Consider the following 25305-nt stretch of genomic DNA (forward strand, 5'->3'; position numbering starts at 1 on the left):
GATGTAGTTATTACTCAACATAGCAATCATTCATTTAATATAAAATGCCTCAGTCCCATATATATACATATATGGGTTATTTGAATTATTCCAAACACATATGAAACTAGTATTGTTCCCTTTGCAAAAATGTATTTTTTTTTATCTGTGTTATACAGGGGTTGTAAATGTTAATTCTTCAACCCACACTGCTTTCAGTAATTTTAAGTTCACACCATAGCATTTGTCTGTTGGCTAAGGCCTTCACTGCCCCACCCACATAGCATGGGGCCAATCTATGAGTAGTTGTAAAAGTCACAATACAACATATTTTCTGTTTAGCTAGCAATGCAGATGTGTATTTGATGTTTAGGAGCAATTAACACCTATGTGCATAAAAACTGTTTCCCTATGGTTTTGACCAGCTTCAAGAGGGTATTCCAGACACCTCGTCCTTACTCATAGCATGTGGTACAGAGTTTTGCACTTCCTAATTAAGAAGCAAATGTTTCCCTTTTGTTTCTTGGGACATGCTGTCTGTAGTTCAGCCTGGAGATGTATATTCAATTTGTGGGGGTTTCTGAGTCAAATCCTGACATCAGAATTGCAATCCTATTTCAAAGAATATCTGATAAAAATATGGTTTCATACATAAACACGTTCCCCTGTCCTATTTACACATATATATATATATATATATATATATATATATATATATATATATATATATATATATATATATATATATATATAATATATATGTCATTTATCTGTAGCCTGACATAATTCCCCCTTTCAAATTCAAATATATGTAGGACACATGTATTTGAATTGGATCAAAGTCAGTGGTATTTGGTGAGGATGTTGACCATACACACCATAGACAGTCTTCTATGTAGAGAGTCCGTCATTTTTGAGCCTTCATGTTCATCAGCTAGGCATCTTTAAACTACAGTATGTCTTTAGTGCATTTGGGGATATGACACTTCATTCTCCCTCTATGACTTGTAGTTGGGATCTAGGATGACATGCCCGCAATTGATTGATATGGACCCATTTATCTATGAAACTTTCATTTTTGGGGATCCTTATTTTATAGGCCACTGGAGATATTTTGTCAGTAATGACAAAAGGACCTTTCCATGAGGGAAGAAATTTCTTCTCCCTAACCTGATCTCTTCTAAAGTTATAAAGATAAACTTTATCATTTATGTCATATTCCTTTTTGGACATTTTGAGATTATAATAGGTTTTAGTGGCAGTTGCAGCTCTTTCTAAATTCCTTTGAGCAAATGCAAAGGCATATTGCAGGTGCTTTCTTAGGTTCTCCACATATTGATGTGTATTGGCAGCGTTTATCAAGTTTTGGTCTGATGTACGGTACAGCAGATGCTGAGGTAGAACCATTCTTCTACCAGTCATCAGTTCAAAAGGTGACATCTTGGTAGCACTACTTGGAGTTGCTCTTAATGCCATTAGGACTAGAGGTAGTTTTACATCCCAGTCTTTACCCGTTTCACTCACAAACTTTTTGAGAATTTTAACAATGGACTCGTTGTAACGCTCTACACCACCACTTGAGGCAGCTCTATATGCAATATGGAGCTTTCTTTTTACCCCTAGTATTTTCCACATTTTGGTCATCACTTCGCTAGTGAAGTGGGTTCCCCGACCTGATTCGATTCTTTGGGGCAAACCAAATCTGGAAAATACGTGGTTTATGAGCAATGCTGTGCATATTTCAGCACTATTGTTAGGTGCACTGATGCACTCTACCCATTTAGTGAACAGGCATGTCACGGTTAACATGTATTTGTTACCTCTTGATGATCTTGTTACTGGACCGATAAAATCAATTTGTATATCTGACCATGGCATTACCATCCCCCTTTTCTGCAATGGCGCTCTATGCGTTGGTGCAGTGGGTTAGAACTGTGGGCAGATTAAACACCCTTGACAGTAGGTTTCAACATCTTTCAACATGTGTGGCCAAAAAGCGTAATCACACAATATTTCATACGTGAGTTTGGCACCACGATGACCAGATGTGGGAGCATCATGGGCATGTTGAAGCATTAGACCTCTGAACTTGGTGGGTACTACCCATTGCTGAATGCCAGTTTTGGAGGTTCTAATTAACAAACCATCCTGTAATTTGAATTGTGTTCTGGATTTGATTACGATTCTAAGATCTTCTTTGCCAATACAATCATCTTTTGAGATGGGGTTGCTCTCAGGATCTTCTATGTGTTTATAGAAGATGCCTACAATGGGGTCTTCTTTTTGACTAGTGATCAGGTCCTCACTAGGAGAATCCTGACTCCATTGTACCAAGTTAGGCTCACTCTGTTGTTTTGCCTGGTTTCTGGTAATGGCTTCTATCTGAATTGCACCCATTAAGTGTTCAATATTAAGGAGTTCTCCAATTATGACTCCTTGTTTGGCTAATGAATCCGCAAGATTATTGCCTTCCTTATCAGGACCTAGAACTCTGGAATGACCCTTGGTCTTTTTCCAGTGTATGGTTAAATCATTGGATACCACCAGATTATCAATCTCGCAGAACAACTTGCCATGCTTGACTGGTTTGTTATTGCTTTTCTGCATGCCATTTCTTTTCCAAGTTGGCAGGTATTCAACAAAACTGTCACGCACATAATTTGAGTCAGTTATGATCACAAATTCATGAATATTATGTTCAATAGCCATTTCAATGGTTTTGAGAACAGCAGTGAGTTCTGCAACTTAACTGGATCTTGGTCCAATGTTGAAACCTATAGATATATTTGAGAATCCATTTGCCCAAGTTATACCAATGCCAGCGACTAATCTGTGCTCATTATCAATAGTGGCATGGTAAGACCAACCATCAACATATACCCAAGGTAATGTTTGACAATGGTCCTCATTGTATATTTTATATGGGGAAAGCAATTTTTCCTCCAGGAAATCATCTTCTGATAATTCTTCCCCGGGATCTCTAGCAGTATAGTCGTGGAGCTCAGCAAGCCCCTGTGCGACTGGATTCTTTTTATTCTGCTTGTAGCGAATTTCTAAGGGCCAGCCTTGCAAGGAAAGAGTCCACGCTGTTATGCGGCTATTTGAAAAATTCCCATCTCTTATTCTCTCACTTTGCAAATATAGCAAAGGCTGGTGGGCCGTTTCTACAATAAGTTTCTCGCCCTGTATATAGCTGCGGAAATTTTGTAGAGCCCATACAGTAGATAAGAGGGCTTTTTCGCAATCGCTAAATTTTATTTCTACTGGGGATAGAGTTTTGCTCGCATAAGCAATGGATTTGTTTAAATTATCATGCTTTTGGTATAAAACAGCACTCATGCTTACATCTGTGTAACCTATCTCTAAGAAGAAAGGTTTACCACCTTCAGGGTATGCTAAGCAAGGTTCTTGAGTGAGTTTTCTCTTCAGCTCTTTGATAGCTGTCTCTTGAGACTCACTCCAGTGCCATTTCACATCCTTCTTTAGAAGAAGTAGTAGTGGTTTAGCTAACTCTGCATAATTATCAATGAATTTGCGAGAATAATTTGTCATACCCAGGAAGGATCTCAATTCCTTTAAGTTAGTTGGGTTTTTAGAATTTACTATAGCTTCCACCTTTTTCTTCTGAGGATTTAACCCTTCAGAAGTAACTTCATGTCCCAAGAAGTTTACACGAGTGCGGCACCATTGAGCTTTCTGTAGGGATAATTTGACACCTGCCCTTCTAAGTTGGCTGAGGACGTGTTTAAGCTCTGCGATGTGTTTTTCAAAGTCTGTGCTTTTGATTAAAACATCATCAACATAAGATAAGGTCCCCCTTTTCAGTGCATCAGGCATAGCCTTATGCATGAATACAGCAAATTCATGTCCAGAATTTATGTATCCAAATAGAAGTCTCTGAAATGCATATTAGATCTTTTGGAAGGAGAATGCAAGCTTATACTGGTCCTCCTCATGTACCTTTATGGTCCAATATCCCTGCGCACAATCAATGGCAGTGAATATTTTGGATCCCTGCATTTGCGCTAGGCACTGGTCAATGTATGGTACAGGCCAGCCAGACATGTACACTCGTTTGTTTAGCTGTCTTAAATGAGCACACAAACGCCATTGCCCATTGGGCTTAAGAACACCTAAAATAGGATTATTATAAGAGCTGTGCACCTGTCGTATGATACCCCTTTCGTCCAGGTTCCTTATGATTTCTGCAAGAGAATCATATGAGGCTAAAGGAAGTCTGTATTGTTTAACAAAGACAGGTGGTGCATTTGGATCTGTTTGTATTCTTGCAATGTGCAAGTCTGTAGTACCGCAGTCATAAGAATCCTTAGCAAAAATATCCTTGTACTCCATCAGGAGTTCTCGCAGCAGTTGGCGTTCATCATCACTGGAACAGCCATTAGCTAAGGATATTTGCTCTTCGACTATTTGCTGAAATCCTGGAAAGATTTCAGACTGTCCTATTTCATAGGCTTCTTCCAACCTAAAGTGAGATCCCCTTGATTATATTTTACATTGCCCCCATGACTCTGGGAATTGGGGTAATCTTGCTGTTTGATTGGCTGATCAAACACTAGAGAGGCTTCTTCAATTTTACAGATGCCTTCCTCTGAGCTGAAGGGATAAATAGACTGAATATTAAATAGACCCTCTGGCATAGATGCAAATGATTGTTCTATTAATTGTTCGTCAGTTAAGTATCCTTCAGGGATCAGCCCAATCACATTATTCTGGAATCCAAAAGTGTAATAACTTGATTCCAGTGCATACCCTATGGTAGTTCCCTTGGATAATGTTATATCCTGTGGTGTCATGTTATGCACAATAATATGTATTGGAACAGTTCCAATATTCACCATAGGAGTGTAGGTTACTGTGAAACCCAGATTTTGTATTGTATGGGAGAGGCAAATTAGTGTTTCAGAAGTTTTTTATTTCTGACCTCTCTTTACCTGTAAGGGTAAAAGAAATTTATCAGCCCCAGCAGGAATTATAATATCGCTAGACACCTGCATATTCACAGCATATGGCAATTGCTGGTTTGATTTCAGGGCTGCATTTTCATCCTGAAATACTTCAGGGTCCCCCTTTAACCTGCTCCAGAGGCAAGAATTAATCAAATCTATATGTATGGCATATCTATGTAAGATATCATTGCCAATGTATATTTGATTATGAGGAGTATTTAAAACTAAAAATAGGTGCTTCACTGACTTATTACCTTTAGAGATAGATAATAAGCACTTAGCCGTGGTGTTATAGCTTTCAAACCTGTTATCCAGGTTGTGGACACAGTGGTCTTGGGGAGAAAGATATTTAATCACTTTAGGTTCAGCAATCTGTGCTAATTAGCCTTCGCTTATATAGCTAGCTTCCTGTTTTAAACTCAACTTGGCATATTTTGTTGTACCAAGGTCATGCATTTGTATAGGGATAAATAGATCCTCTTTAACTCTCTCAATCCCTGTGAGGTATTGAGTGTGGCCTCCCCCCTTAGGGATTCTATGATCCCCCTTGTGGAGAGATATGGTTAATACATCGCCATCTAGGGAAATATTTGCTATCTCTCCCGGCGAAATTTTAAAAGTATTACCATCAGAGTCACTTAAAGGAGTCTGATCATCTATTTGTAAAATAATGATTTCAGGTACAGAGTTATTCCTGAAATGAATCTCCAAAGCATCTGGTTTCTCCTCCACTACTTGACAATTATGTCGGGGGCGAGATATACCAGTTTTCTCATAATTGATAGGCCTTTTAACTTGTGACCAAATTACATTATTTATGCAATCAATTATGGTGCTTAATCGCTTCAGGAGATCACTACCAATAATTAAACGATCAGTTGGCAAATCCACTATAATGACAGGGTGTCTTATGACCCTGTTCCCCAGTTTAATTTTTAACCAGGCAGTACTGTAAACTTTTAGAGAGTCACCTCCAACTCCTATTAGAGAACCATCAAATTCTTTTATTTTAGGTTTGTGGGGTGTTAGCTCATTTAGCTGTGTGTAGTACCTGTGGGATAAAATAGTTGCCTGTGACCCAGTATCAATTAATCCCATGATAGGGTTGGAGACTGAATCTTGCAGCTCAGCTAATACATAATACCTTCCTGCCGTTTCTATCATTTCACACATAAAATTTGCATTCTTGTACATCTGTGGGCTTCGCCACGTGTTACCTGAATTCGCCGTGTCATTCGATGCAGAGGAAACTTCATACCTACCTGTTTCCCCCATGACAAGGTCAGCTGGGTTCTTGTGTACTGCATCTGTGGAAATAAGATTAAGAGAACACTGCAAAGGGAAAGCTTGGTTAATGCTATTAGGCCGAGGTTGCTCGTCATCACAGCTAAACCGTCCGTTTTTGGTCTGTGGGGGGAGAACATGATTAGTATCATTGATATTTATTATTACATTTTGTATATCTCTCCCCTCCCTCTCAGGTGATATTGCAGTATTTATGACTGTGCCTGTGGTTCACTGCTGACCACTGGCTGTACCCCTAAAAAAGTATTGTTCGGTTGCTGAGCCATAGAAGGTTGACTCATATTAGTGAATTGTTCCGATCAGCCAATAGAATGCGAGCTCAATCTGATTGGCTGATTGGATCAGCCAATCGGATTGAACTTGAATCTGATTGGCTGATTCCATCAGTCAATCAGATTTTTCCTACCTTAATTCCGATTGGCTGATAGAATCCTATCAGCCAATCGGAATTCAAGGGACGCCATCTTTGATGACGTCCCTTAAAGGAGCCTTCATTCTGTGTTAGGACGTCGGAAGAAGAGGATGGATCCGCACCGGAGGTCATGAAGATGGAGCCGCTCGTCGTCGGATGGATGAAGATAGAAGATGCCGCTTGGATGAAGATGTTTGCCGGTCCGGATCTCCTCTTCTGCCCGGATAGGATGAAGACTTTGGAGCCTCTTCTGGACTTCTTCTTGCCTGATAGGATGAAGACTTCGGGACCCTCTGGAGGACCGATCTGTGATACCCGGCGTGGTGAAGACAAGGTAGGAAGATCTTCAGGGGCTTAGTGTTAGGTTTATTTAAGGGGGGTTTGGGTTAGATTAGGGGTATGTGGGTGGTGGGTTGTAATGTTGGGGGTGGTATTGTGTTTTTTTTTACCGGCAAAAGAGCTGATTTCTTTGGGGCATGCCCCGCAAAAGGCCCTTTTAAGGGCTGGTAAGGTAAAAGAGCTTTTCAATTTTAATTTTAGAATAGGGTAGGGCATTTTTTTATTTTGCGGGCTTTGTTATTTTATTAGGGGGCTTAGAGTAGGTGTAATTAGTTTACAATTGTTGTAATATTTTTATTATGTTTGTAAATTATTTTTTTATTTTTGTAACTTAGCTTTTTTTATTTTTTGTACTTTAGTTAGTTTATTTAATTGTATTTATTTGTAGGTATTTGTAGGTAATTTATTTAATTATTTTAATGATAGTGTAGTGTTAGGTTTAATTGTAGATAATTGTAGGTAATTTATTTAATTAATTTATTGATAGTGTAGTGTTAGGTTTAATTGTAACTTAGGTTAGGATTTATTTTACAGGTAATTTGGTAATTATTTTAACTAGGTAGCTATTAAATAGTTATTAACTATTTAATAGCTATTGTACCTGGTTAAAATAAATACAAAGTTGCCCGTAAAATAAATATAAATCCTAAAATAGCTGCAATATAATTATAATTTATATTGTAGCTATATTAGGGTTTATTTTACAGGTAAGTATTTAGCTTTAAATAGGAATAATTTATTTAATAAGATTTATTTTATTTAGTTAGATTTCAATTATATTTAACTTAGGGGGGTGTTAGGGTTAGGGTTAGACTTAGCTTTAGGGGTTAATAAATTTAATAGAGTAGCGGTGAGGTCCGGTCGGCAGATGTTAGGGAGGGCAGATTAGGGGTTAATACTATTTATTAAAGGGTTATTGAGGCGGGAGTGAGCCGGATTAGGGGTTAATAACTTTATTATAGTGGTGGCGAGGTCCGGTTGGCAGATTAGGGGTTAATAATTGTAGGTAGGTAGCGGCGACGTTGGGGGGGGCAGATTAGGGGTTAATAAATATAATATAGGGGTCGGCGGTGTTAGGGGCAGCAGATTAGGGGTACATAGGGATAACGTAGGTTGCGGCGGTGTGCGGTCGGCAGATTAGGGGTTAAAAATTTTTATTAGAGTGGCGGCGTTGTGGGGGGCCTCAGTTTAGGGGTACATAGGTAGTTTATGGGTGTTAGTGTACTTTAGAGCACAGTAGTTAAGAGCTTTATGAACCGGCGTTAGCCCAGAAAGCTCTTAACTCCTGGCTTTTTGCTGCGGCTGGAGTTTTGTCGTTAGATTTCTAACGCTTACTTCAGCCAAGACTCTAAATACCAGCGTTAGAAAGATCCCATTGAAAAGATAGGATACGCAAATGGCGTAGGGGGATCTGCAGTATGGAAAAGTCGCGGCTGCAAAGTGAGCGTTAGACCCTTTCCTGACTGACTCTAAATACCAGCAGTAGCCCAAGACCAGCGTTAGGAGCCCCTAACGCTGGTTTTGACGGCTAACGCCAAACTCTAAATCTAGGCGACTGTTAATATAGGGGTTTTCATTATGGCGATATGACCTTTTTAAATCACTTAATTCTCTCTGGCTTTGCGCAAGCTGTTTATTTAATTCTTGTATCTATGCGAGTAAGTCTATGTTATGCTTATCTAAGGCGGTTAGGTTTTGGGCAAATTCATCCATTTTATTTTTGGCTATTTTTAAATCCTCTTTGCGTCTGCGTGAGGAACGAATACTACCTTCTAGCTCCTGTATTTGCAATTGTTTGTCTATGACACAAAGCGACATTTTGTCAATAATGCATATTAAAAGGGGCCAAGATTTTAGTATTAGTTTGTCTCGCTTTTTGGGAGTTTTGCATTGATTAATCATTAATAATTCTTGGAAAAATTCATTCTTTTCATTCCACATATTATTAACAGTAATATTTTTAGCCCTAGTTTCAAGCATATCCATAAAATCATTTAATTCACCTGCAATATTAAACTTCTCTTTAATGTAACTTATGATATCTTTCTTAAGGATCTGACCTTTAGTAAGGGGTATTGTTATGGGACCATTTTCAACGCTATGTACAGAATTAAATGAGTCACTTCTGGCTACAAACATTATTATATTGGTTTAGTATTTAGTTAAATGCTAATACAATTTTTACCAATAAAAAGAGAGAAGAAAAAAAACTTATATTCTGAAAAAAAAAAATAATATTAATTTTGAAATATGAAAAATTTATATTTTTATGAATTTTGAAATATGAAAAATTTATATTTTTTATGAATTTTGAAATATGAAAAATATTTTTGATGAATTCTGAAATATGAAAAATTAATATTTTTGATTCATTTTGAAATATGAAAAATTAATATTTTTATCAATTTTTCAAAAATTAATCTTTAACAATATTTCAAAATATCAATATCAATCTCGAAATATGAACATCGATATTTCAATCTTCAAAAAAAAAAACTTTTTTATTTTCAGAATATTAATTTCAAAATATGGAATTTTTTTTCTCTCTCTGTTATAATAATTTCTATTTACTACAAATATAGATATCAATATTATGAATATTAATAAATCTCATGCAAGTGCCTTCATACAATATGTCAGTATATTTATGAAAGTAGTGCTCTCCAAATAATATATCAGCTTATGGCAGGGTTATAACACAATATATTTAAATAATTATCCTTTAAAATAAACCCTCAATCAATATGCATCTACTAAAAATTATAAAATGAATACAAATATCTGAATTCTTTTTATTTAGTTAATATCTATGAACATATTGAAATATATTTATAATACCAGAGCATGAAACAATATTATTTGCGTTTAAAACTATTAAGATATGCTATCCTTCTTACAAAGCCCAGAAAAGTTTACCTTTAAAAACCAGTCTTATTTACAAATAGCCTTTCATTCAGTTAACACAATGAGACTAAAATCTTTAACTTTTAACATCCAAGCAATACAATTCTAACAGTGCTTATAATCAATAGGATAATATATATATTCTGCTATTTAACTGCAATTCATCCTAATACAATATTAATTTAAAACATCAGAACTTGCACAGATAAGTTACTTAACCTACCAGATACAAATTTAAACAATACATAGGCTTATGAAATACTAACTTGAAATACAAACTGCTTCTTTAAATCTATTTATTATAATTTAACTGTAGTGACTATGCATATAACTTATTTTAAAACATCACATGTAATTTCAATACTTTACCAGATAAACAAATCGATGTTCAATATTCTTCAACTGGAATGATTTCACTTCAGAATACCAAAATTTGGGCAGCCAAAAGTTTAGTGAGAGTTAGCCAGCAGCAGCCTTTCAGTAGGTTAGCCCTCTCTCTCTCTCAAAGCATGGAGTTAAATCATCTGATATCACCCCGCCCTTTTTTTGTTCAGTAGCCATCATTGGTGAAATTGGAAATGCCCAAACGGAAACCTTGTCTCGGATTGGCCCTTTGAAATTGAACATGGATTAGTTCATCTGGGAAGTCTCTTTTAACAGTCAATCTTTTGGCTGTAATACTGGATTTTGCCATCGGGAGCAGCAGACATACAACACAGCAATACATGCAGCATGACAAATAAACATTTAAAGAAAATATTTTTTTTTAAAATGTGTAATAAATGCCATAATTTCCTTATATTAACGTTCACAATATCAATCGCAGATGGGGCAGTATTACATCACCTCTCTGATCATTTTGATATGAAACATCCTGTGTCTAACATTATATTATATTAAAATAATTTATCCTATTAATTATTCTGAAATTAGTGGCATTTAATATCTGTTATACATGCATTTACACAAAACAACATGTTTCATATTTCTGTGCATTTCTTCCTGGATATATGAATCTTGTCTGAGTAGATCTGAAACAAAAATAAGTGTCATTAATTATTTATTTCCAGGTCCACAAATATCTATTCATATTCTTAAAAACACAGAGGTTGAGATATTTTATGCTTTATATATATATATATATATATATATATGTATATATATATATATATATATATATATACACACACATTCACTTCTATGTAGTATCTTGTATTTATCATTTTTTTTTAGCTCCATCTGGAAAACAGGAAAGCATGTTATATATATATATGTAATTCAAATATGGGATTATTACAAATTTCATTCAATCTTTTACTTTCCATATATATATTCATGTGTTTATATTCAATATCATATAAATAGTCTCATATCCATTAAACTATATATTTCCTGATAATGCTGAAGTGTATTCTACTTGCATATAATATAGTTGTTTGAAACATGTAAGTCATGTGCTTTCACTGTGTGTTATCCTCCCCCAGACGCAACATCTACATTTTGTATATTTCAGTGTTAGCATTTCACAGCAGGACTCATTTGCAACTGAGTGTGAGGCTAAGGTTTTCCCAAGACATGTCACTTTAAACTAGACTAACAGGCTCCTCTGTGAGGAGTAGGGAGTTTATCACACATTTCCAGGTAGAAAAACATATTGTATCCTGAGATGGCTGTTAAAGTTAAATAAGCCAAAAGTTTATTTCCCTCACTGGGGTGTTGAGAATAATTTTGTATACTAAATGGGGGAAGAGCTGAACATGAGTTTGCACTTCCAATTAAGAGCAAATGCTTCCCTTTTGTTTCTTGGGACATCCTGTTTGCAATTTTAGTCTTGAGATATGCTCAGTGGGGGAGAATTAACCATGATTGAAGTCAGTTTGTCTTAAAGAAATGAATCATTTTCTACTGACCAGTCAGATCTGAATAAATATATATATTTATTAACCTTAAAATATATTATTAAAATATATATTTATTAACCTTACATATACCTTGACAGTGTGCTGCCTGTATAAGTGTATGCCATGTAGTGTGTGTGTATCTTCGTGTGTAAGTGTATGCTATGTAGTGTGTGTGTATCTTCATGTGTAAGTGTATGCTATGTAGAGTGTGTCCATCTGCATGTATAAGTGTATGCTATGTAGTGTGTGTGTGTGTATCTGCATGTATAAGTGTATGCTATGTAGTGTGTGTGTATTTGCATGTGTATGCTATGTAGTGTGTGTGTATCTGCATGTGTATGCTATGTAGTGTGTGTATCTGCATGTATAAGTGTATACTATGTAGTGTGTGTGTGTGTATCTGCATGTATAAGTGTATGCTATGTAGTGTGTGTGTATCTGCATGTGTAAGTGTATGCTATGTAGTGTGCTACTGTGCATTTTTCCTGACTTTAAAGGCCAGAATCTAGAATATTAATGGGGAATGCAGAGAGCAGTTTTAAAGAATTTATTATTAAATGTCCAATTAAGATATTTAGCAATGTCTTTGCAAAGGCTTATTAAATACATAGCTCACATAGCCATACCAGTGGTTTGAGCTTGTGTTTGATTTGCTGCCTGTGTATTAAAATATATGACTTTATTTTGAATTTTATTTATATTACTTTGGTCTTATGATTTTTTAAGCCCCGCCCACCATATATAAGGGTATACTATGTAGTGTGTGTGTGTATCTGCATGTATAAGTGTATGCTATGTAGTGTGTGTGTATCTGCATGTATAAGTGTATGCTATGTAGTGTGTGTGTATCTGCATGTATAAGTGTATGCTATGTAGTGTGTGTGTGTATCTGCATGTATAAGTGTATGCTATGTAGTGTGTGTGTATCTGCATGTATAAGTGTATGCTATGTAGTGTGTGTATCTTCATGTATAAGTGTATGCTATGTAGTGTGTGTGTATCTGCATGTATAAGTGTATGCTATGTAGTGTGTGTGTATCTGTATGTATAAGTGTATGCTATGTAGTGTGTGTGTATCTGCATATGTAAATGTATGCAGGGCCGGCGCTTCCACTAGGCAATCTAGGCAGTCGCCTAGATTGCCTAGATTGCCGAATGTAAATTTCTGTGCATTTACATATTTTTTTTATTTATTAAGTCAGAGTCTCAGAGACAGTCTTCACAGTACTTGACCTCGTGGACAGGACCGGTATAATATTATTGCTGCTACTATGCTAGGCCGCTAGGCGACGTCAGCACCCTCAACGTCACCATCACGTGACCATCCCGCCCGCTTTGCCGCTCACTGTGCTGTGCCAGCCTGAGCCTCACACACGCGGCAGCAACAGCCGGAAGACAGAGGTCGAGGAGAGAGAATGACTGAGTCACCTAAAATGAATACAGTGTAGTCTGTAGTCATAGACAGACAGTGTCAGGATATTACCTTTACTATACTCCACCCACTTTCCCTATAAATCCTGTCAGTCAAGTGCAGACAGGTGCTTAGTATTTTGGATTAGGGACGTGCTTGTCTCACCTTTCAGCAACTGCTGACATCCTGCTCTCTCTTATCAAGCTAGCCTCTGAAGCTAACCACTTGGACTTTTCCTGTTTTCCTGGAAGCAGCAGCGGACTGCTTCACACATACTTTGCCAACTTACTCGGACAACTGTTAGAAGGAACTGTAATTATATCGAAGACAGTTAAACAGGCAGTCAAGGATTATGAAAACACCCCTGTCTTACTCCGGAAGTCTGTGACAATACCACACGTTGTTACCCGCTATCCATGATAGGAATTGTCTCCACCAATTTCACCTACCCTTGGCACCCCTCCTGGGGAGTTCTATGAGGAAGTTTGTTCTCTACCGGATCGCCAAATCTCGCCGCTCCACGGCATAGCAACATTGGGATTAAGTAGCCAAGTACTATATCAACTCACAATATATTCTCTGCTGTTACTTTTCTGTTCGTTCCAGCTTGAATACACTGTGATACCTTCCAATAATTAGTTCCGCAACTGAGTATCCTTCACACATTACAAGTTCTGCTGAGACGGTTAATCAGCCCCGTGACATAATACTAAGCCTCTAAATGGATCCAGCGGAACTCCCACAGATAGTCTACAACCTATCTCAGAGAGTAGATCAGTTAAGCCATGGTCTACGCGAGCTACAGATGGAGAACCAGACTCTACGTGGAATAATAAAGGATTCCATGTCTAAATCTCCAGTACCAGACTCCACACCAGAACCACAGGTCTCTCTGCCGGATCTTTTCTCTGGCAACCGTAAGGTGTACCGGCAATTTAAAAATGCCTGTAATCTATTGTTCAACTTTAAACCCAAAACCTATTACGATGACAGGATTAGGGTTCTCACCATCATCTCATTCTTGAGAGGTGAGCCAAGGGTTTGGGCCGATACCTGCTATGAGAGCAATGATCCCATCCTGTCTTCTTTGGATGATTTATATGCCACCATGGACGAATTGTATCAAGATACTGACGTACAGCTCACGGCTGAAACCAAAATGAGGAGCCTAAAACAAGGACGTAGGGCTGTAGAGGAGTATATAACTGAATTCAAGCAGTTTGCTACGGATTCCCAGTGGAATACCGTGGCTCTGAGGAACCAGTTCCGCCTCGGTCTCTCAGATCAGCTGAAAGACGAACTGCCTAGAATTGACATCCCCTCTACGCTTGAAGCTCTCATGAAACTCACCATCCAGATTGTCAGGAATGGTACCTGTACCTTTAACTCAATTTTATTTATTCTTGCTCCTCCCCCTTCCACCTGCCGATTAATCTGTTTAGACTACCTGAATCTCATGTGAGAGGACGCTATTCTGAACCTCTTGGCTACTTCCATACTTGTTAATCTTTAACACTGACTTTATTTCTCCAACTTGGATAAGGTTTTTCACCTAAGTTACGCTTACTCTGATAAGCAAGTTGTCAATACTTCGAATCCAATCATCTGTGCGGATTAACCGCTAACTAAAGTATTTTCTACTGTGGCTTGCTCCCTTAACAAAGACTCACCGGCTTTTCGACTCCACTGCAGAGGGATTACAAATACTGTTCGCGGGTCATACCCGCTCACGACTAACTCCGTCTCAACTCTAGTACCGGGCAGCCTGCCACCAAGCGCTCTCTGTGATAGGACTCCAGCGACACACCTCCGTTCTGCCTTCCACTTACTGCACAATAGTCCCGGCACACGAAGGGCTTACGCTGACTGCCTGTCAGCTGTTTCTGAGAACTGCACACAGGCTGAACAGAAGCGCTGCAGCTGCAGCACAGACACATCTCCTATTACAAAGGTACCCATTCTATTTCTATGACAAACTGTATCTTTACCATAACTGGAACAATTGAACTGTAAAGGTATCTAATTAACTCTGACACAAGGAAACATCTATATCAGTTCTAAAGGACACTATAAACCCCTAAACTTACGGGAGTATATCAGAAACTAACTACAACCAGTTATTCAGGTGACACCTTTTACTCCAGTAACAAGAGATTAAGTTACACATCTAAACTCTCACTCATACACCTTAAAGTGACAGTCTGCAGTTGAGATCCTACTACATTAAGGGTTACAGCACCCTGACACAGATTGATAGAAGGCTCAGAGAAAGAAGACAGGAAAGAGTCCACTCAGAACCTAATGTCTCTACCTCAACAAGATATTCTAGCACTACGCCATCCAAGCTACAACCTGAACCAATGGAGATTGGTGTCATTCGTGGTCCTCTTTCACCCACAGAAAGAACAAGAAAGAACAAGACGAAGAAACCTTCAACTTTGTATGTACTGCGCACACAGTGCATGACTGCGATGTTCTGCTCAAGGCAAAGAAAAGTAAGTTCCATTTCTTCTCTTCTCATGTCAGTGGAAATCAACCTACTTACTGTAATCTCTCTTTACTTTTACAATTCGGAGTAGACAGAACCTGCAACATTGAAGCCATCATCGACTCTGGTGCATATTGCAATTATATTGACAAAGAGATTGTTGTAAAAAATTAAATTCCAATTATTCGCAAAGACAACCCTGTTTCCATTCGTGTTATTGATGGTTCCACCATCTCCTCTGGTCCCATCACTCACAATATTCTGCCCATACGAGTCACAACTACTGATGGACACTCAGAGAGCTTAGCTTTTGATGTTCTTCCATCTCCTCTATTCCCAGTTGTTCTAGGCTTACATTGGCTGCAAAAACATCAGCCCCAGATCGACTGGGGTAGCTTACAACTCACTCTCTCATCTCCATATTGCAAGCAGCATTGCTTCCTTCACAATGATTGCCTGTTACAACTCACAGAACCTGCCTTTACTCTACCCCAACAGTACTCAGATTTTTCTGATGTGTTCAGCAAACAACAAGCGGAGTCTTTACCACCACACCGTGAGTATGACTGTCCTATAGAATTGCAACCAGGAGCTACTGTCCCTTATGGTCACCTCTACCCACTTAGCCAACCTGAATTAGAACATCTAAAGTCATACATTGATGAAAATTTACGGAAGGGTTTCATCCGTCCCTCAACTTCCCCGGCTGGTGCTAGAATATTTTTTGTCCGGAATAAAGACTCCAGTCTCAGACCAATAATAGATTACCGTGAATTGAACAAGAGGACCATAAAGAACCGCTACCCTCTACCACTTATCCCCGAACTCATAGAAAGGCTCTACCAGGCAAAAATCTTTACCAAACTTGATTTACGAGGGGCGTACAACCTCGTCTGGATCAGAAAGGGAGACGAGTGGCTTACGGCTTTCCGCACCAGATATGGGCATTTTGAATATTTGGTTATGCCTTTTGGGCTATGTAATGCCCCTGCCACATTTCAGCACTTTTTCAACGACGTCTTCAGAGATCTTCTAGACACTTGTCTTGTAATTTATCTCAATGATATTCTGATTTACTCCAACTCAGAACAAGATCATGTCAAGCACGTCAGAAAGGTTCTAGAGATATTAAGAGAACACCGGTCAGGCCTAAAAGTAGAAAAGGGGTACAACGCTTCCTCGGCTTCGCTAATTACTACAGGAAGTTCATTAAAAATTTCTCACAGATTGCGAAACCTCTGTCCCGCCTTACAGCTGTTACAACTCCTTTTGAATGGACCGCAGAGGCTACAGATGCGTTTAACAACTTAAAGCACAGATTTACCTCAGCCCCGATCCTAGCTTTTCCTGATCCGTCCCTACCTTACATTCTGGAGGTTGATTCCTTGGACTACGCTGTGGGCGCAGTTCTCTCCCAGAGACCATCTTCCTCTGGACCCATCCATCCAGTCGCATACTATTCTAAAATCATGTTACCTGCCGAACGCAACTACCCTATAGGAGAAAAAGAGCTCCTAGCCATTAAACGTGCATTGGAACATTGGAGGCATCTCCTCGAGGGCACTGAACAACCAATAACGATATTCACTGATCACAAAAATCTTCAGTACCTACAGACGAATAAGACCCTTTCCTCATGGCAAATCCGCTGGTACCTATATTTCACACGCTTTAACTTCAACATAGTTTATAAACCAGCAAACAAGAACCGTAAAGCTGATGCCCTCTCAAGGATGGATGACATGCCTATTTGTCCACCTCTTATAAAGCAGATCATACCCAGCGATCGTTTCATTGTACTTTCTGATTTCCATCCAACTCAGTTACGAGATTCCTTAAAGTTAGATAAACAAATACCCCTTAACAAGCTCACTAAACAATCCGATGGCTTCTTTTATCATTTTCATAAACTCTATATTCCGCCCTCTCTCAGACAATCCATCATAGAACGCTTCCATGATCCTCCTACCTCTGGACACCAAGGTATCACCAGAACTGCAGAAAAGATTTCCAGAGTTTACTGGTGGCCCGACTTAACTCATTCTGTCTCTCAATATGTAAAATCTTGTGTGGTCTGTACTACAACAAAACCTGAATATAGATCCCCATATGGTCTCCTCATGCCCATTCAGGTCCAAGACAAACCGTGGCAGCATGTTGGTCTGGATTTCATCGTTGAACTTCCCCTCTCTTCTAAACAAAATACCATACTGGTTGCTATTGACTTGTTCACCAAAATGGCACACTTTATCCCGTTTCATAAGCTGCCAACATCTGCCGAAACAGCACACTTGTTTCTACAGCATATAGTCAGATTACATGATGTTCCGCGTATCCTAACATCTGATCGCGGTACACAATTTACTTCAAAATTTTGGAAACAACTATCGTCTCTTCTTCAGATTGATCATCGGTACAGCACCTTGTTCCATCCCCAAACTAATGGCCAAACGGAACGAGCCAACCAGTGGCTCGAACAGTATCTACGTGCCTATTGTTCACAACATCAAGATGACTGGGTTCAGTTCCTTCCTATGGCAGAGTTCGCATTCAATGATTCTCTCAATTCCACTACGAAGATGATACCTTTCTTTGCCAACTACGGTTACCATCCCACTATACATATTTCACCTGGGTCTATTCCCAACTCACCTAAAGTTGATGTTCTATCCCTTTCCTTACTGGAGACTTTCCGTGCACTCCGCAATAATATCCTCCAAGCCCAAAACAGCCAGAAGCATCATTACGACCTCAGACGTCGTACTCCCCCAGCCTATTCAGTGGGAGACCTCGTTTGGCTTTCTACGAAAAATCTTAAGCTTCGTGTCCCTACCAAGAAGCTGGGTAGATTATTCATAGGTCCTGATCGGCCGAGACCTCAAGCTCTGGGAGCGCTTCTTTGAGGAGGGGGTGATGTCAGGATATTACCTTTACTATACTCCACCCACTTTCCCTATAAATCCTGTCAGTCAAGTACAGACAGGTGCTTAGTATTTTGGATTAGAGACGTGCTTGTCTCACCTTTCAGCAACTGCTGACATCCTGCTCTCTCTTATCAAGCTAGCCTCTGAAGCTAACCACTTGGACTTTTCCTGTTTTCCTGGAAGCAGCAGCGGACTGCTTCACACATACTTTGCCAACTTACTCGGACAACTGTTAGAAGGAACTGTAATTATATCGAAGACAGTTAAACAGGCAGTCAAGGATTATGAAAACACCCCTGTCTTACTCCGGAAGTCTGTGACAATACCACACGTTGTTACCCGCTATCCATTATAGGAATTGTCTCCACCAATTTCACCGACCCTTGGCACCCCTCCTGGGGAGTTCTATGAGGAAGTTTGTTCTCTACCGGATCGCCAAATCTCGCCGCTCCACGGCATAGCAACATTGGGATTAAGTAGCCAATTACTATATCAACTCACAATATATTCTCTGCTGTTACTTTTCTGTTCGTTCCAGCTTGAATACACTGTGATACATTCCAATAATTAGTTCAGCAACTGAGTATCCTTCGCACATTACAAGTTCTGCTGAGACGGTTAATCAGCCCCTTGACAGACAGTGTCAGTGTCAGTAGACTAGTACTAGACAGCTCAGCTTGTAGCAGTAGCTAGGCTAGCAGTAGTAGTCCGTTACCGTAGGGTAGAGACTAGAGAGCCTGGCAGACACAGTGTGCTGTGTGCAGTGTCATGTGCAGAGCTCAGCTAGCCCAGACAGTCTCAGAGCCGATCAGATCAGCACTGGTCGACGGACCGGGTGTGTGTGGACAGTGTGGACAGTGGACCCAGCCCAGGCAGGACGGAGGAGGACGAGGACGACGACCAGACCACCAAACAGAGGTGAGAGACTCAGCCAGGAGTCAGGAGAAATTATTTTATAAATTTCAGCTTTTTGTATTTTTGAAATATAATATGGAGGTCAATGATGGCTTGGCATGATCATCATGTGTATGTTGTTGATTGTGACTAGTACTAAGTCACTGTCTACCTCATTTTAATGGTTGAGGGCTGCCGGTGGTAGTTTGTTAATTCAAAACTGATTAGTTTGCAAATTGCAGGCAGCAGATGGATTAATAAAAATAACACAATCAATTATTGATTGTGTTATTTTTATTAATCCATGCTGCCTGCAATTTGCAAACTAGTATTTATATTATAGACTTAGTTTGGATTGTGGACAGTGGAAGGAAATTTGTATTTGATCATTTTCCCGCCTGGTTACAAAACTCATGTGTGAGCCACGTGCGGCTAGGGCTAGTCACTGTGTTTGAGAAAAACTTACTGTCTAAATTTCATTTCATCCAAAATCTTACACTTGTAGTGGATCATGAGGTGGTTTGGTTTCATGATAAATAAAGCTTTCTATGCATTGCCACTTATTGTGTAATTAGTACTTGGAAGTTCCATTTCTGATAGTTAATGGAATTTGTGTTCCAAGTTGGAACACTAATTCCATTAACTATCAGAAATGAAACAGCATCAGATCACCCACAACAGTACATGTCAGTACACAGACATTATATATTCTGATATTCAGTTTCATTTATATGAAGTAGTGCACTAGTGCTGCAGACAGACAGTGCAGATGTTTTATTAAAAAAGACATTTATATATGTTAATGTTAGTTATTAGGGGGGTGCTGAGCCTGAGACTTTGGGGTTAGGGGAGGGGGCCCCTCTGTGTGGCTGAGAACTTAGGCTGGGTTGTTGTTGAAACTAATTACAGGCCTGCCTGAGGTCCCCGCCTTAGAACAATGTATGAAGTTGTATGAATGATGCATATTTGATTGATTTGCTTAAAACAAATTCTATAAATATAAATGTAATACTTATACTACCTATTGCTATTTTACATGTGATGATGTGACAGTGAGGGTCATTCATAGTATACTGTCTGTATGGTATATAGTATTATTTGATTTCACAATCTGCTGTTGCAATTTCTTTCATTAAATAATGCACAGGGATGATCATCATATTTAAAATATTCCAATGTGAGCCCATCATCCTGGCAATTGGCAGATTGTGAAGACGCCAGTATCTGCAGCCAGCAGGGGTAGTAGTGACAGTGTTATAAGGGCAGACACGACCCTCTTTTTATAGTATATGTTATATAAAAAGAAAGAGGGTCTGCTGCCCTTATAAAACTACCCCCCTGATGCAGATTCTGGCATCTTCAAAATCTGCCATTTGCCTTCACAAAGATAATAGTAGTGAATTAGAAAGTTGTTTAAAATTGCATGCTCTATCTATCTGAGTCATGACATTGTTTGTTTTTTTTAAAATCTTTTTTTGGCTTAAACAAGTATTATACTTGTCATGTTTGGTATATGGTTAAAGGGACAGTCTACTCCAGAATTGCTATTGTTTAAAAAGATAGATAATCCCTTTATTACCGCTTCCCCAGTTTTTCATAATTAACACAGTTATTGTATATTAATATACATTTTAACCTCTGTGATTACCTTGTATCTAAGCCTACTGCCCCTTATCTCAGTTCTTTTAACTGACATGCTTTTTAGTCAATCGGTGCCCTCTCATACGTAACTCCACATGCATGAGCACAATGTTATCTATATGGTACACCTGAAATAATACCCTCTAGCTCTGAAAAAACTGTCAAATGCTTTCAGACAAGAGATGGCCTTCAAGGCCTTAGAAATTAGCACATGAGCCTATCTAGGTTTAGATTTCAACAAAGAACACTAATGGAACAAAGCAAATTTGATGCTGAATGTAAATTGTAAATGTAAATATATTTTGACACAGTGACTTGCTAGCTTGTAATTGAGTTTTAACCAGTAACTACTAAGTTGTCATGAAAAAAATAATTCTTTAATTTTGCCCAGGATCAATTGCTGGGCCTGAGGTGTGGGGTCATTTGTTTCTCAGGTGAATTTTACCAACGTACGGTTATTTGTTAAATAATAAAACCTTAAACAATGGGGTCAACTTCCCAGCTTAAAGGCAAACATAGGGGTGACCATGTGGGTGTAGTTGGGGGAGATTGTGGCATATTCACTTATGCCTTTGATTGTAATATACATATATAAGTAGTTTTATATTTTCGAAGATGGACCATAGAGCTGAACTATCTTTACTTAACCAGATGTTTTTTATTTTCTTCAGTTACCTATGGCTGATAAAAAACGACCTTCTGGAGCCCAGTACCGCAAACGAAAGGCAGAACAAGCTAAGGAGCAAGCAAACAAGAGGGGTCCTTCTTTAGATACCTTCATACACAGAAAGCAAATCAAGAACAAGAATGTGACTGTACTCTAGTGGAACCTGCCACTGGGGATGGGGAAGCTGAATGTTGTGCTCCAACTACAAGTCATACTGAAGTTTCACAATTTGGAAATGTTTCTAGAAAGAATGCAGAAGAAAAAGATGTCAATAACAGTGAGACTAGTAGTAGCACTGCAAAGTCATCAAAAGAAAACAATATTGTGCCTGATTTGGATTACAGTGACCCTGCTAAATGGCCCTACTCTTGCAGTGATGATCTACAACAGCTTATAATTCACATGGACCACAGGAGGTTGTATTACATGATTTTCCCAAAGACTCAAAAAACAGACGATTTTCTCCTGTACACTACAAGAGGAGACTGGCAAATGGTGAAGAAGTGTGTTGCCAATGGTTGATATATTCAACCTCAAAAGATGTGGTTTTTTGTTTTTGCTGTAAGTTGTTCAGTAAAAGAAATGTTGCATCATCCCTACAAGAAACAGGTTCAAAAGACTGGAAGAACATTGGAGCAATTATTTCTTCACATGAGAGGAATACTGACCATTTAAAAAACTATCAAGCCTGGTGTGAACTTGAATTCCGCTTATCTAAAGAAAAAACAATTGATGCTATAAACCAGCTGAAAATTAGGCAAGAAGAACAATATTGGCAACAAGTCTTGCAACGCTTGATTGCTTTGGTAAGGGTTCTTGCCATGCAAAACTTATCATTCCGTGGTACAAATGACAAGTTGTATAGTGCCGGCAATGGAAATTTTTTAAAGTTTGTCGAATATCTAGCCCTTTTTGATCATATCATGAATGAACATTTGCGTAGGGTTAAAGATCAAGAAACATTGGTTCACTGCCTGGGAAAAGATATCCAGAATGAGCTTATACAGCTTCTAGCCGGTGCTATAAAGAAGAAAATTATAACAAGTACAACCTCAGCTAAATACTATTCAATTATTCTGAACTGCACACCCGATGTTTCTCATATTGAGCAAATGACAATGATATTACTGGAATAAGGTTTAAATTCTGATGTCAGACAGAAACCTTCACAAATTGAATATACATCTCCAGGCTGAGCTACAGACAACAGGTCCCAAGAAACAAAGGAAAACATTTGCTTCTTAATTAGGAAGTGCAAATTTCATAGCACTCTGTACCCCATGTGGTGAGCAAAAGACGAAGAGCCTGGATACACACTCATATATGAACTTCCTGCCAACAAAAGGAGCTGAAAATTGACAGCTGCCTGTTAGGTGTGTGTGGCTGATAACAGCAGAATACACGTGACACAGACATTGTGTCTGGGTTAGGATAACATAGAGGAAGCACATGACTTACATTATGATTTCAAAATAACTGTATTTAGAGTTCAAATAAAATATAATGCCAGGAAAATATATATATTTTAATGGATATGAGATGTATATTTATGTGATATCAAATATTAACATCTATATATATATATATATGGAAAGTAAAAGATTGAATGATATATATATATATATATATATATATATATATATATATATGTATGTATATTTTGAAGGCATGAATATCTTAGCCTCTGTGTGTTTAAGAACATGAATAGATGTTTATGGACCTGAAGAGAAGTGATTATTAACATTTATTTTTATTTCAGATCGACATAAACAGGATTTATGTATTCAGGAAGAAATACACAGAAATGTCACATACTATATCTGGGTGAATGCAAATATCAGGAGTTTTAAATACTACCAATCTGGAGATATAAAAATAAGCTGTTATTTGCAAATAAATGCCAGAATACTGATAAAATTATAATGCATTTTAAGCTAATAATTAGCAGTATTAAATTACCTTAATATAATAAAATGTTAATAATGTAACATATTTGGTATCAGAATAATCAGAAAAAATAACCTAATATTAACCATCTGTAATTGGGGTTATATATGATTAATGCAGAGAGTGTGATCTGATTAAATAACCATTTTATGAAAAAAAAAAAATTAACTTGCTTAAAAATGTTAGAGATGGTCTTGTTGTATTTGTTTGTTTCTACGTCTGCTGCCACCTAGTGTTATGATGTGGAATCGCAACCATGAGATGATTGGTTGTTGCAAAGAATGCATTTCCTTGACAACACATTTACCAAATAAACCAATCCATGTTCAGTTGCAAAGAACTAATCCAAGACAAGGCTGTGGGCGTTTCCAATATTCACCAATGACTGATAAATAATCAAAAAGGGGAGGGGTGAAATCAGATGATTTAAACCCCAGCATAGAGACTAAAAAAAAGGTTGGTTGTGTTGACTGCTCCAGAAAGGAGTAACTGCTGCAGTTATTAATCAAAAGCACACACCTACTATTGGACTCCATATGCTTTACCCCAATTTTGAATTTCTGAGGTGAATTGGACCTGTTAAGAAATATTGGAAACTGGATTGCTGTTTATTTGGTGAAGTATATTGTATTTTAAATTGGTAGTCATAAGCCTAGGTATTGTTTAAATCTGTGTCTGATTGGCTAAGTAACTCATCTATGCAAGTTCTGATATTGTCAGTTAGTTTGGTATTAGGATAAATTGCAGTTAAATAGCAGAATATATATATTATCCTATTGCTTAAATTAACACTGTAAATCATATTGCTGAATGTTTGTAACTGCTATTTTAGGTCTCATTGTAATATTTTAAATGCAGCTCTGAATGAAAGACTGGGTTTAAAGTAAATTGGCATGAGCTTTGCATAGCATATTTTAAATAGTTTTTGTTTTAACGCATATAATATTGACTCATATTCTAATCATTACAAATATGTACGTATCAACATGTTCATAGTTATTTACTAATAATAAAGAATTCAGATATTTAGATTAATTTTATTGTCTTAGCAAATGTATGTTTGATTGCAGGTTTAGTTTAAAGGAAGATTGTTAAATATATTCCCTGCCATATACTTACACATTCAGGCCCATTTATCAAGCTCCGTATGGAGCTTGAAGGGCCGTGTTTCTGGCGAGTCTTCAGACTCGCCAGAAACACAAGTTATGAAGCAGCGGTCTAAAGACCGCTGCTTCATAACCCTGTCCGCCTGCTCTGAGCAGGCGGACAGGAACCGCCGGAAATCAACCCGATCGAATACGATCGGGTTGATTGACAGCTCCCTGCTGGCGGCCGATTGGCCGCGAGTCAGCAGGGGGCGGCGTTGCACCAGCAGCTCTTGTGAGCTGCTGGTGCAATGTTAAATGTGGAGAGCGTATTGCTCTCCGCATTTAGCGAGGTCTTGCGGACCTGATCCGCAGTGTCGGATCAGGTCCGCAAGCCCTTTGATAAATGGGCCCCATAGTTTAGAGAATACTGCTAAGATT

The sequence above is a fragment of the Bombina bombina genome, chromosome 7, assembly GCF_027579735.1.
Source record: "Bombina bombina isolate aBomBom1 chromosome 7, aBomBom1.pri, whole genome shotgun sequence".
NCBI classification, from domain to species: Eukaryota; Metazoa; Chordata; class Amphibia; order Anura; family Bombinatoridae; genus Bombina; species Bombina bombina.